Below are 13,532 nucleotides of genomic sequence, written 5' to 3'. Positions count from 1 at the left end.
GACGGTTCAGTAAGTTTGAAACATTGATTCAACTCGTTTGCACTTTTCTTTTGCCACTTTGTCAGCTGTTGCATTAAATTGGTTTTAGTGGGTGATTTGTAGCTGATGCGTTGGTCCCGTTCCACTGTTTATCCTTAGTTGCATTCATATTTCCTTGGGGACAAGTAAAGGTTTGGTTTGGGAAGATTTGATGCGTGTCTTTTATATAAGGTTTTTACCTCATTTTTACACGCATTTCTGTACTTTTTATGTAGCATCTAGCTACAAATGCCCCCGAATATTCTACTTTGGTTCGTTTTATGTAATTTGCAGGAATTGTCCAAAGAGGAGCTAAATCGAGCCTTAATCCGTCCCATTTGCATGCATTTATGGAGAATGAGGAGCCGGAGCTTGGAAATCTAACACTTGGAAGACGCGTGAGCTGGATTCGGGAAGTGCTTCAAGGGCTAACGTGCTTAAACAGCTCGATCGAGTAGCTTTTATGCTCGATCGAATGCTTTATATGCCTAAGGATGCTCGATCGACCAATCCGAGTATACAAAAGAGGAGACAAAGCAAGGAGTGCTCGATCGAGTAGTTTATTTCTACTCGATCGAGAGGATTTAAGCATAGTTGCTCGATCGAGTAGTTTATTTCTACTCGATCGAGTGGTTTGTCCTTCTAAAGACTTTTTCCGCCTAATTATCTTATGGGCTTTTGTAATTAGTCCATAGATTAGGTTTAGGATGGAATTTTTCGTATAAGACTGAAGGAGTGAACAACGTAACTCTGGCTCTTCGATCGGTTGACTTTACTCTATCACTGGTTACTGTTCTTTGGATTTTGCCCTTCTTTTACTCTTTTGCTACTCAGATTTGGATTTATATTTTGGTATTATCAATCTCTTTTAATCTCTTAATTCTCAATCATTTGCTTTAACTCCTCCTTCCCTTTATTGTTATCATAATTACTTTAACTCATTCCTTATTAGTTTATTATCATGTTTAGTTTCAATTATTTATTTGTTGTTATTGTTAATTCGATGATAATGATTAGCTAATTTTCTTCTGCTAAGGCTATAGGGGATCCATAATTATGAGGGAAAAGTAATCGATTTATTGGGTTAATGCTGGTACAATCTTCGTTGTTAATTGCTACATTTATCTGTATCTGTTTAATTGAGTCGACGCAAGTAGACATTTATATCTTAGTGACCCTTGACCTGGACCGAAAGGTTGGAAAAGGTGAGACTAGTAGCGAACAATAGGGTATTGTAGTTAGGGCGAAAGCTAAGCGATTTTTACACTTTAGAGCGAATTGAGACTGAAAGGAGATATTCACTGCTCCTTAGATCGTATTTGCATTGACCCGAGACCTATATTACTTGACCGAATGATTATGGTGAACCGTCTGTCTTAGCTATTTTCCTCTCCTTGGTTGATCTTTATTCTCCTTTTTTCCCTTCCTTACTTTCTTATTAGTTTAGAATATCACGATTAAAAACCCCCCAATTTGGTTACCTTGACGAACTTAGATTAAGCTGACAATTTCCTACCTCTCTGTGGATTCGACCCGACTTCCCTAGCTATATTAGTTAGAGCCAGTTGGTACTTTTGACAGGTACGCGATAGCCGTGTCATGGTGGATCAAAATGGGAAAGCTAGACCGCGAGAACGACGGTTAGTGATTAGGTTGGGAATAACGCAAGAGTGTCCCGCTCGTGGTCGAGACAAGAAATGTGACAAAGGCGACAAAGGCAAGGGGAAAATGGAAGAATAGCCTTAGTCATTTTTTTTAAAAGTATTATTTATTATTTGAGTTGTAATAAATAGCGGGGTTTTTAGAATCCCAGCCTAGCATTTCAATTTTCAGGTTTTTGAATTTATATGTATTTGACGTATTACTATTATTTAAGGAGTAATGAATATATTATTTATTAGTTAAGAGACTTTTATAATTTTTCTTTATTTATTCTTGTCGAATTTCAAATGCAACATGCAAATGTCCTTCTATTTACATCTTGAAATGACGGGTTGTATCCTGTAAAGGATTGCCTACGTATTCATTAGAAAAAATGAAATCGAACCATGTACGTAGTTTGAAAAAATATAAAAGAATAAATGTTTGAAGCAAGAGCTTGTAATGAACTTAGAAAAAAGATAAGCGTGTGCTTTACTTAATCCTAAGGAAATGCAATTCAATTTATTTGATGAAATGAGGATGTCAAAATGTTAAAACGCAAGAGTGAAATGTCATAAGCTTTTTAGCGGGCCAGGGGCTATTTTTATTTCGTGTCGCAAGAGCGGCACGTGTGTCACGCGAGGCGCGTTTTATCCTAATCTAAAGGTAGTGCCTTTTCAATTGGTCTAGGTTAGTCGGATTAGAAAACTCATTTCCGTCTAGGTCTGTGATCTTAACCGCACCCCCTGAAAGTATGGACTTAACCAAAAATGGTCCTGCCCAATTAGGTTTAAATTTTCCCCGTGGATCGACAGGCAAGAGAACTCTGACTGACGTGAGTACTAAATCCCTTTCCTTGATATTTATAGGTTTGACCCATTTATTAAAGGCTCGTTTGATACATGCCTGATATGTCTGCACATTATGTAATGTGCGTAGCCTCCATTCGTCTAAGAGGACGAGTTCATCATACCTATCCCTATTCCATTCAGCCTCTGGAATTTGACGTTCGAGTAAAATGCGTAGGAATGGGATCTCTAGCTCTACTGGTTGTACAACTTCCAAGCCGTAAGTCAAATAGAAAGGAGTAGCCCCAGTGGGCATCCTAACTGATGTGCGATATCCCCATAATGCAAAGGGTATTTTGCTAGGCCAATCGCGATAATTGTCGATCATTTTCTTGAGGATCGTAATGACATTTTTGTTAGCTGCCTCTACCACTCCATTATTTTGAGGTCCATATGGTGAGGAATGGTGATGCTTGATCTTATATTTGGCTAGCAACTGTTCAGCTTTGCCCTGAAAATGTGACCCGTTGTCACTGATGATTTCATGTGGGCAACCATATCGACAAATGATATTGGTTTCTATGAACTTTGCCACATGTTTGGCTATAAGGCTAATGTAAGATGCTGCCTCGACCCATTTAGTAAAACAGTCGATAGCTACTAAAATGTAACATGACCTCCTGTCCCAGCTGGAGTGATTTTCCCGATGATGTCTATTCCCCAAGCAGAAAATGGCCAAGGAGATATCATGGTATATAGCATTGAGGGAGGAACATATTGCACATTCCCGAAGATCTGGCAATTATGATAATGCCTGAGGTATTTGATGCAATCTGACTCCATTGTCGTCTAGTAATATCCTAGACGCGTAATTTTCTTTGCTATCATAGGTCCACTCATGTGAGGACCGCATTCTCCATCGCGAACTTCTTCCATTACTTTCTGTGCCTGTGAATGATCAAGGCAACGCAAGATGACACCAAGTGGTGTTCTTTTGTATAACTCTTCCTGCATGAGGAGGTATTGAGAGGCATGTAGGCGTATGGCGTGTTGTCCCCTCTTATCCAAATCTGGTAGATAAGTACCATTAAGCTTGAAATTTAGAATGGCCTGGAACCAAGGTTCCCCTGGGTTTTCCTCTTCATCTATAAGGAATTGCACATAGGCTGGCTCTGACCACCGTTCAATGTATAAAGGCATTTCAAACATGTTGTCTGGCATATTAATCAAGGATATGAGTTTTGCAAGAGCGTCCGCAAACTGATTTTCTTCGCGAGGCAGGTGTAAATAAGTAACCTGATTGAAGAATTGAGCAATCTCATCTATCCTACCCTGATAGGGTGCTAGACTTTCACTTTGTATTTTCCAGGATTCAGTGATTTGGTTAATGATTAAAGATGAGTCCCCGTGAACTCGAAGGTTCTTAATGCCTAAACTCACTGCTGCTTGTAGACCAATGAGACAAGCTTCATACTCTGCTGGATTGTTTGTCACCTCGAAGTCGAGTTTGACAGAAAGTGGTTTATGCTCGCCTATAGGAGAAATGAGCAACACTCTTATTCCAAATCCTCTCAAATTGGATGCCCCATCAAAGTAAAGATCCCAAGAATCCATACTGGTTTGTAAAATATCCTCATCTGGAAACGACCACATGTCTATTCCTTGCGTATCGTTGATAGGATTATCTGCGAAGAATTCAGCCACGGCGCATCCCTTTATGACTTTCAAAGGTACGTATTTGAGATTGAACTCTGAGACCATTAAGGTCCATCTTGCCAAGCGTCCATCGAGGACGGGTTTCTCAAAGAGGTATTTGACGGGATCCACTTTAGAATACACTTTGACCGAGTAGCTAAGCATGTAATGGTGTAGCTTCTTTGTTGCCCACATAAGAGCGAGGCATGTCTTCTCGAGAAGTGTATACTTAATTTCGTACTCCAAGAACTTTTTACTAATGTAGTAGATACCTCTTTCTTCTTTTCCAATTGTCTGTGCGAGCATAGCCCCCACGGCTGTTTCGGTAACTGTGAGATATAAACCAAGAGGTTGATCTTGTTGGGGAGGCATTAGTACCAGTGGCCTGGCCAATATCTCCTTTATCCTGTCAAATGTCTTTTGACAGTTATCGTCCCACACGGTATGGTCCGTTTTCTTGAACTTTTTGAAGATAGGTTCGCAGATCATAGTGAGTTTCGATATGAATCGACTTATGTACTGCACTTTGCCCATGAATCCTCTAACCTCTTTTTCTGTTTGGGTTTGTGGCATCTCGATTAAGGCCTTGATATTGGAAGGATCAATTTCTATACCCCTATGGCTGACAACGTATCCCAGAAGCTTGCCTGACTTTACTCCGAATGCACATTTTTGAGGATTGAGCCTCATGTTGTATTTGCGCAATCTGAGGAAGAATTTGGGAAGGTTAGCGATGTGCCCTTTTCTATCCTTATATTTGACGATCATATCGTCCACGTACACCTCCACCTCTTTATGCATCATGTCATGTTGCAAAGTAGTCGTAGTGCATTGGTACGTAGCCCCAACATTGATTATTCCGAATGGCATAACAATATAGCAGTATGTGCCCCCACTGAGTGACGAAGGCTGTCTTGTGCATATCTTCTTCGGCCATTTTGATTTGGTTATACCCTGCGTACCCGTCCATGAAGGATAACAACGCGTGGTCTACTGTATTATCTACCAATATATCGATGTGTGGTAGAGGAAAGTCGTCTTTAGGACTTGCTTTATTCAAGTCTCTGAAATCAACACAAACCCGGATTCGCCCATCCTTTTTGGGTACGGGGACTATATTAGCCACCCAGTCTGAATTTTCGGAAACTTTGATGAATCCGGCTTTGAATTGCTTATCGACTTCTTCTTTAATCTTAAGAGTCCACTCTGTCCTCATCCGACGAAGCTTTTATTTTACAAGTTTGAAACCTGGCTTAATTGGAATGTGATGTTCTGCAATATCCTTGTCGATCCCTGGCATGTCCTTGTAAGACCAAGCGAAGACGTCTTTGAACTCGTTTAGGATGTCAATGAATCTGGCCCTTTCAGTTAGGTCTAGGGTCGTCCCTATCCTAAGTTCTTGGGGTTCTAATTCCGTCCTACATTGATAGGTTCAGTGTTTTCTCTAACTGGTGCCCCTTCCCCCTCTTCTAGTATTTCTTTAATTATATAGGGAGGCAATTCGATTGAGTCTGGGGCGGGATCATCCTAATTATCATCGTAAACAGAATTGCATTCAGAATAACACAAGGAGTAAGCAGAATCAGATTTATTTATATTAAAGTTTGAAAATAGCTGAAACAAAGAAGCCATCTGCGTAGTAGTCAGTGGCGGTAAAAGGGACAGTTGATGGGACATTCCCCAAGCTACTGTTACTAGGGGATACTATGCTAGGAGAAACAAAAGGGTGGGGAGTGACGATAGGAGGAGACTCTCTAGCGACTTCTTGAGACTTAGATCCGACTCTGACTCTGATTCCGACTCTAACTCAAATTCATCGTCTTCGGGTTCTCCTTTGAACACCTCTCCTTCTCCAGTAGTGACCTTGAAGAGTTTTCCTTGATTGTTGGTCCACTTGATCGACTTTCTCCATCCTTTCTGCTGATTTGAGCTGGTGTCACTGATCAGTGTTGTAAGGTTGAAATGGTCGTCTTGAATTATCATGGTAATAATCTCATCATGTGCTGCCTTGACGAATTGATCCTTTCCAAATAGAAGGCTAACGGCCTGTTCGTCGAGACAAGGTGTCTGACGAGTTTTGACGGTAGGAACCGTTTCTGGAGGAATGAAGTAGAAATCATGGAAGACCTCGATTCCAACTAGTTGATTGCCTCTGTACCACCAAGGTTTGGGAAATCCATGAAAATATTCACAATCCCCTTCCCTGACGAAGTACCCATTTAGTGTAGGGAGATAGGTATTGATTTGGACTCCCTTACTTTTGCGATTCAGAACTTGAGTAAGCATTTCGAAGGTTTTGGCCTTCGTGGGCTTGTACCCCAAGCCTAGTGGTATCTTTTAGGAGTTACCTTCCTTAAAAGGTTTAAAGGTACTTTCTCTGATAGGGTTTAGTGGCATTCCTGGGAAGTATCCCTGGGATTTAAGTATGTGGTTGACCACTAAGTTAGAGTTTGGGTTGAAGTACAAGGGAGCCAGCTCTCTCTCTATAAGGTTTATGATTTGAAATCCTCTAAGCTCGTGCACTGGATCTGTAACTATTTGGTTGCTTGACATTTTCTCTATTATGGCCTTGATAGGTGAAGAAGTGATCGTCGCTACCTTGCCATCTAGAGGAATCTGGATCTTTTGGTGTAAGGTGGATGTCACTACTTTGGAAGCGTGAATCCAGAGCCTACCTAGAAGTATATTGAAAGATGCCTCGATGTCCACTATTTGAAAATTAACCTTTCACTCGATTGGCCCAGTTGTCACAGTAAGGTTAATTAGCCCCACTACTTTACGTCGCATTCCATCGTATGCCCGAACGCTTTGGTTAGTAGGAGACCAGTCTGATTCTTTCATGCCTAACTTGTATACTGCCTTTAGTGGTATGACATTGACTGCGGAGCCATCATCCACAAAAGTCATTGGTACGTTTTTCTTCAAGCATGTGACTGTGATGTATAGAGCGAGGTTATGAGTAACGCCAAAGGGAGGCAAGTCCTCATCTGGAAAGTAACTGGGTTACTTAGCTTGACTGAGTCTTAGAAGAGTAGGTTGATGACGTCATTTGGACTAGAGTCGTGTGCTACTTTTAATTTAGCCAATGCTTGTAGTAAAGCCTGGCGATGAGGAAATGAACTTGCAACTAGTTGCCAGACTGAAAGATCAGCCTTTGTCTTTTGAAGTTGCTTCAATAAATTGTCAGCAGATCTATCTTCGCCATCATTTGGTATGATGACATTGGTGTTAGTAGTTGGACCATTAGCAATTAGACCACTCGTTTGTCCTTGAGTGACATTTTGATATGGACGTCCCGAGCGAGTAAGGTGGTGTACATCTTGATTTTCACTAGACTTGACTAGAGGATGTTCTGTAATACCCCGTAATTTGATAAGTATTTATAAGAATAATTTATGTAATTCGAATGATTATTTAAAAGGCATATATATTAATAATTACAAATAAGACGATAATTAATAATAAAATAATAAGTGGGTCGGGTAAGTGGTGATGGACCGTGTATACTTTGGGCCTTGTGCTCGGAATTCTCGAGTAAAACTACTAATATTAATAATGATGGTAGTAATAGTAAAAATATATTACTATACTAATATGGAGTAGTAATTACAAACTAAGTAATACTATTATAATAATACTATAATAATAATAATAAGAACTAATATAATAATATTAATATAATAATGGTGAAACACAATAAATAGAAGTAGGTTTCCAATATCTTGCTTCTCGTAGCCTTCCCTTCCGATTTTCCCTCATAATCACAAAAAAAGAAAAGAAAAATAAGACCTTCAAAAGGCAATAGTGAGAAAATAAGAGGAGTCGTCAATAGTGTTGCTGTCACCGAGTCTTCATCGTCATTCACCATTCTTCATCCTCCTGTCTAAGGTATCACCTTTACGTTTTTATATAGTGTAGTAAGTCGTTAAAATCGTAATTTGAATTCTATGGTAGCATCTAATCTTATGAGTAGTTAAGATGAATAAAGGATTGCTTCAAGTCGGTTTAGGATAATATAATAATGCATCAAGTCACGGTGTCGTCTGGTCATCTAATTGTAGTTTGGGTCAGGCTGTTTCGTTGTCGTTGCGGTGATGCCGTAGTCCTCGATTTTAGGCGTTTTCGGCGGTGATTCATGAGTTCGTGTGTCTCTCATAGATAGTTAGAGTTATAGCACGAAACTAATACTATGGGCTAGTTCGATTATGGATAACACGTCGGAGGTGATTTAGGGTTGTTTCGCTGTGGTGTCGGTTGACGTCGTCACCCCTATATCTTATCATGTAGGTTGCCCTGTTTTCAATAGTCTGATGCGTCCCTGTTTTGAGTCGAGTCGGAGTCAGGTATGTTAGTTATGCGTGGGTTAGGTGGTGGAAATGGTGTATGGTGGTTGTGCGAAGTTTGCTTGGCTGGTGTCTGTTGGTTGTGGTTTTGTCGTCGTGGTAAGCAACGGTCTTTAGTTAAACACGTTAAATTAATTTAAGAGTACTACGTTGAACACATTAAATTTGTTTGGCTTGGTGAGCATAATATGCACATGCACACATGATAGTTTAGGACGACCTAGTAATTAGTTAAAATAAAATTAGGTGGATAATTAGTAGTGCATTAGTTAGTTAATTATTTAGTAATTTAGTTATTAATTAAAATATCTTATAATTGTAGGATTCGACTTTGTAAAGGATCATTAATAATTGGCTTGCTTCCTCGGATTTGCTAAAAGGTAGGAAACTACTCAATCTTATGCTATTTTATTATTGTTGTAAGACGGATTATATGTTGAGTTGAATTGGTGATAAGCTGAATTATGCTGTCTTAGGACGATCTTTATTAATGCCTTGCTGAGTTTAATTGCTGGATAATCTGTCTTATGCCAAGTTCTTATTTTATGATAATTTGGTTATCTTGTTACTATTGGTTATTGTTGGAGTTGGAAGACTTTATTTGTCATGAGGTGAGATGACTATTGTATAGGCCAAGCACGGAGATGTGGAAGGGCCGTGGACCTGAGGAGGGACTGTGTGTCCTTAAGACTGTGTGTCTTGGTTTGGACTGTGTGTCCAGAAGTATCCAGACTGTGTGTCTGAGGCGGGACTGTGTGTCCTGGAGTATGACTGTATGTCTAGAAGTGGAGTATGACTGTGTGTCTAGAAGGGGCTATGTGCCTTGTGGCTGTGTGCCATGCGGTGAAGTGAACGGAATTGTGGTGGTAGAATTTATTTGTGTATCAGTGATATTGCAGGTTGTTTTACTCTTATTCATTGTTTAGTTTCCTACTCAACCTCGTGGTTGACTGTGTATTTGTGAACACCTGTGATGAACCATAATGGGGAGCAGATTTGACAGGTACTTGAGTTAGATGACTTCGGAGCTTAAGGGGATGCGTGAGGATTCGGCCAGTCTATTTAGAAGTCTAGATCATATAGTTATTAATCACTTTAATTATTTCCGCTGCTAGTTGTAACTACATTTTAGATTGAGTTTTTAGTTTGGTTAATTTGTAATAAACATGTAATCGCTAAGTTTTATTTAAAGTACTTTGGTTTGTTGTACTTTGTTATTCACTACCTCGGGAAATCGGGATGGTAACAGTCCTATTTATTTAGGAATGTCTTGCTAAAGGCTCCTAAATAAATGGGGGTGTTACAAAGTTGTATCAGAGCAAAACGATCTTGATGGCTAACCAATGAATAATAATGAACTTAGGATGTGTCTAAATAAAATGAACCCCGGGTAGAAACTGTTAGGAGCCCCTCTTAGTGCAGTTAAGAAGGATCCCTTAATTCGTACCCTGGCCCTTCCAATTTTGAACCGGTTACCTTGAGAGATATTGAAGTGTGGGGTAATTTAAAATGAATATTGTTTATTTTATATTAGGAGTTTTGTTTGCCTTGTTTGAATGTTGTTTTCATTGTTGATTGCGGTTACGGGGACGTAACCTTGCTTTTACGGTGAAGGGATGTGATATAATTTTTTAGCATTGAGATAAGCACGTGGATATAATAAAATATGTTGGCATGTATGTAGGAGGCGTAATTATGATTAACATGTGTGGTACTATGGAAAATGCGTGGAATTGTGAAGAATGTGACTTGGTTGATTTCTCGTAATTTTATCCTTGATTGCTTTGGTTGCCATTTACTGCCTGTTTAACACCCTTGTACAAAATTTTTATGTGTGATAGCCTTGTAAGTTAGCTTTCATATTCCGCTGGTTTCATGCTTAAATAATGCACGGTTTAGGAGAAATAAATATTTTAGTGGACAGTGGTCGGAATATTCCTGTACAGTTGTGTTTTCGTCCTATCTTTTTGTAAAAATCGCCATTTAAAAGTTACTTATTGTTTAAGTTTGATTGTAACTCCACTGTTTAAAAGATTCGTATATGTTTTCAAATTGATGAGCCACGTTTCGAGAAAGTATTTTGACATTATATAGTGATTTTTACAAGTTGCCTAAGATTCTTACAGGTTGCTGTAAAATTTCTGTTTCGACCAAATAACTTGTAAAATGCATTATAAATTGATCTTATGAGTTTTTGACTTGATTCTTTCTCTCATAAATTTTTAACTCTCTGTATTTTTTAAAAACTATAAGTTCTCAAGAAGTAATTATGTTATTGTTTATTAATGATTTTTGAAAGTTGTAACCTGTTTCCTTATCCTTGAAATATAAGTTTATGTCAAAATTTTACACAAATTTTTTTCGCATCTCTTTCACCTTGATGTTTTAATGTTGTAAAGTAGCATAATATGTCTAGTGATATGCGGAATGTGTTCCCCTAAGCCTATATATTTATATTACTTGCATCCATGTTTAAGTTAGAGGTCGTTAGTAAGAAATAAACGCGAGGTCGTTAGTAAGAAATAAACGCGCAGGTAAACAAAAAAAAGAGAGTTATTAATTCGAGAATTGTTATTCTTTATCCATCAATCAATGAGTTAGAAGTAATGGTTGTCTTATGTTACAATGTATAATACATGTTTTGCGATGTTACGACAAATGGTTTGTTTATTAATGTTGTTTGATATCCCGAACTTCGAGGACGAAGTTTATTTTTGGGGATAGAATGTGATACTCCAAATGTTTTGAGTTATTGTTGTGACACTTTTTGATGAGTTGATATAGTTTGATAATAATAAATGGTTAATTGTGTTGCCATGATCATAAGTTGGAATGGTACTCAGTTGTATGGATGTTTATTAAAGTTTCTGTAGTATTTCTGGGTGAACTTCGGGACGAAGTTCATTTTAAGGGGAGAAGACGGTAATACCTCGTAATTTGATAAGTATTTATAAGAATAATTTATGTAATTCGAATGATTAATTAAAAGGCATTTATAAAAATAATTGCAAATAAGACAATAATTAATAATAAAATAATAAGTGGGTCGGGAAAGTGGTGATGGACCGTGTATACCTTAGGCCTTGTGCTCGGAATTCCCGAGTAATACTACTAATATTAATAATGATGGTAGTAATAGTTAAAATATAATACTATACTAATATGGAGTAGTAATTACTAACTAGGTAATACTATTATAATAATACTATAATAATAAGAACTAATATAATAATATTAATAGGGTAAAATAAAACGTCTCTCCTAGGGTTTCCTGTGGAAGCTTCGTCTCCGCTACGTCTTTGATTCTTCCTTCTCGATCAAGGCCGTTTTCCTCGATACAGGTACGTGGGAATATTCCTTCTTGTTTTCTTTCGTTATTTTGACTGTTGCTGGTTAGGGTTTGGTTTTCGTCCTGGTCTCCTTTGTGGTTAGGGTTTGGTTTTTTCGTTGCTGGTTAGGGCTTGGGTTTTCGTTGCTGGTTAGGGTTTGGTTTTTCGTTGGGCTGGGAATTCATGGCGTCTAGTGCAAGACGACATGGAAAGGAGGTGATGGGGGCGGAGAAGGGACAAGCCTTTGCATGGGATACCGGGGATGAGGATGCGATAGGGGAAAAATCTAAGTTGATGCTGGTAGGAAAGATCTGGTCAATAAAATCGATTAATGTAAGGGCTGCAATTGATTCAATGGTGAAATTATGGATCCCTAAAGGTACGATTGTGGGTAATATTCTGGATGCGAAGGAGAAACTGTTTGTCTTTCGCTTTGATGACGAACGGGACAAGACGAAGGTTATCGAAGGGCAACCATGACACTTTGATAAGTTCGTTTGGTGCTTCAATGAACCCAATGATGTGGGGAAGATGACGGATGTACCGCTGCATAACTTACCAATATGGGCGAGGATATATGATCTCCCTTTGAAAGGGCGTTCTAATAAATCGAACTTGTAAAACTTAGGAGCACAGCTGGGTACTTTCATTCGAGTGGATGAAGCTCCAATACCTGAAGTTGAAAGAGCCGTGATAGTGCGAGTCTTACATGATGTCCGCGAGCCGCTTAAGAAAACAGTGGACATTAGAACGCCAAATGAACGGGTTGTGGCCTTTCGAGTTTCCTACGAGCGCTTGCCTACGTACTGCTATGGGTGTGGTATACTCGGACATGGCGAGAAGGATTGCGATGAGGGGCCCTATGAGGTGGAGGAACAAAGGTTTGGGGACGAACTTCGTGCTTCTCCATGGAAAGTAGCGAAGACAAATTCTGAAATAAGGAATAAGCAGGCCAGAGATCTTAGTGGGGAGTTTGAGGCAGAGCGAAGGATGGGAGAGCAGGCGGATATTGAGAAGATGGTAGCAAAGCTACAGCAAATTGCTTTAACTACCAGGCTAAAGAAGTTACAGAAGAATAGTGGGGGAGATGAAGGGGAGGGTAGGGAACTGTCGAGGGCTGTGGCACAAGGAAGGGAAGAGCAGGGTACTGATGGAGTGACCAACATGATGCAGGAGAAAAGGTGGGATGAACAGGTGGACTCGGGGAGGGGGGTGGAAGCTGAGAAGCAGGGGGAGGAAGGCACGATGATAGAGAAGGGTGGGGAGAGTGCGACTTGGAGGAGATTTGAGAGGGATAAGAGTGGTAGTGCAGAGAAGGTGGCGGTGGAGTTGAACACTAACAATAAACGGGATCGAGAAGAGGAGAGTATAGGTCAGGTGGCTAGTAAGAAACGGGCTGGTCTTCACAGGGATGTGCATATATCTGAGGCGAAGGCTGACTTGAGTCAGCCCCGCCGGGCCCAATGAGTTGTTTGAGCCTTAACTGCAGGGGGCTGGGCAACCCCGATGCAGTAGGCGGGCTTCGGAACCTTAACCGACGGGAGGCCCCGGCTACTATATTCTTATGTGAAACTAAATTGAGTAGTCGAGATATGCGGAAACTGGCTAGACAATTTACGAGTTATGAGTGCTTGGCTGTAGATAGTGTGGGAAGATCGGGGGGACTGGCTTTTCTATGGAGGAAGGAGGTGGGGTGTGTGATGAGGTCGATGTCTAAC

Source organism: Silene latifolia, chromosome Y (assembly GCF_048544455.1).
Source record: "Silene latifolia isolate original U9 population chromosome Y, ASM4854445v1, whole genome shotgun sequence".
Classification (NCBI taxonomy): Eukaryota; Viridiplantae; Streptophyta; class Magnoliopsida; order Caryophyllales; family Caryophyllaceae; genus Silene; species Silene latifolia.
Note: the sequence above shows the minus strand (reverse complement) of the source record.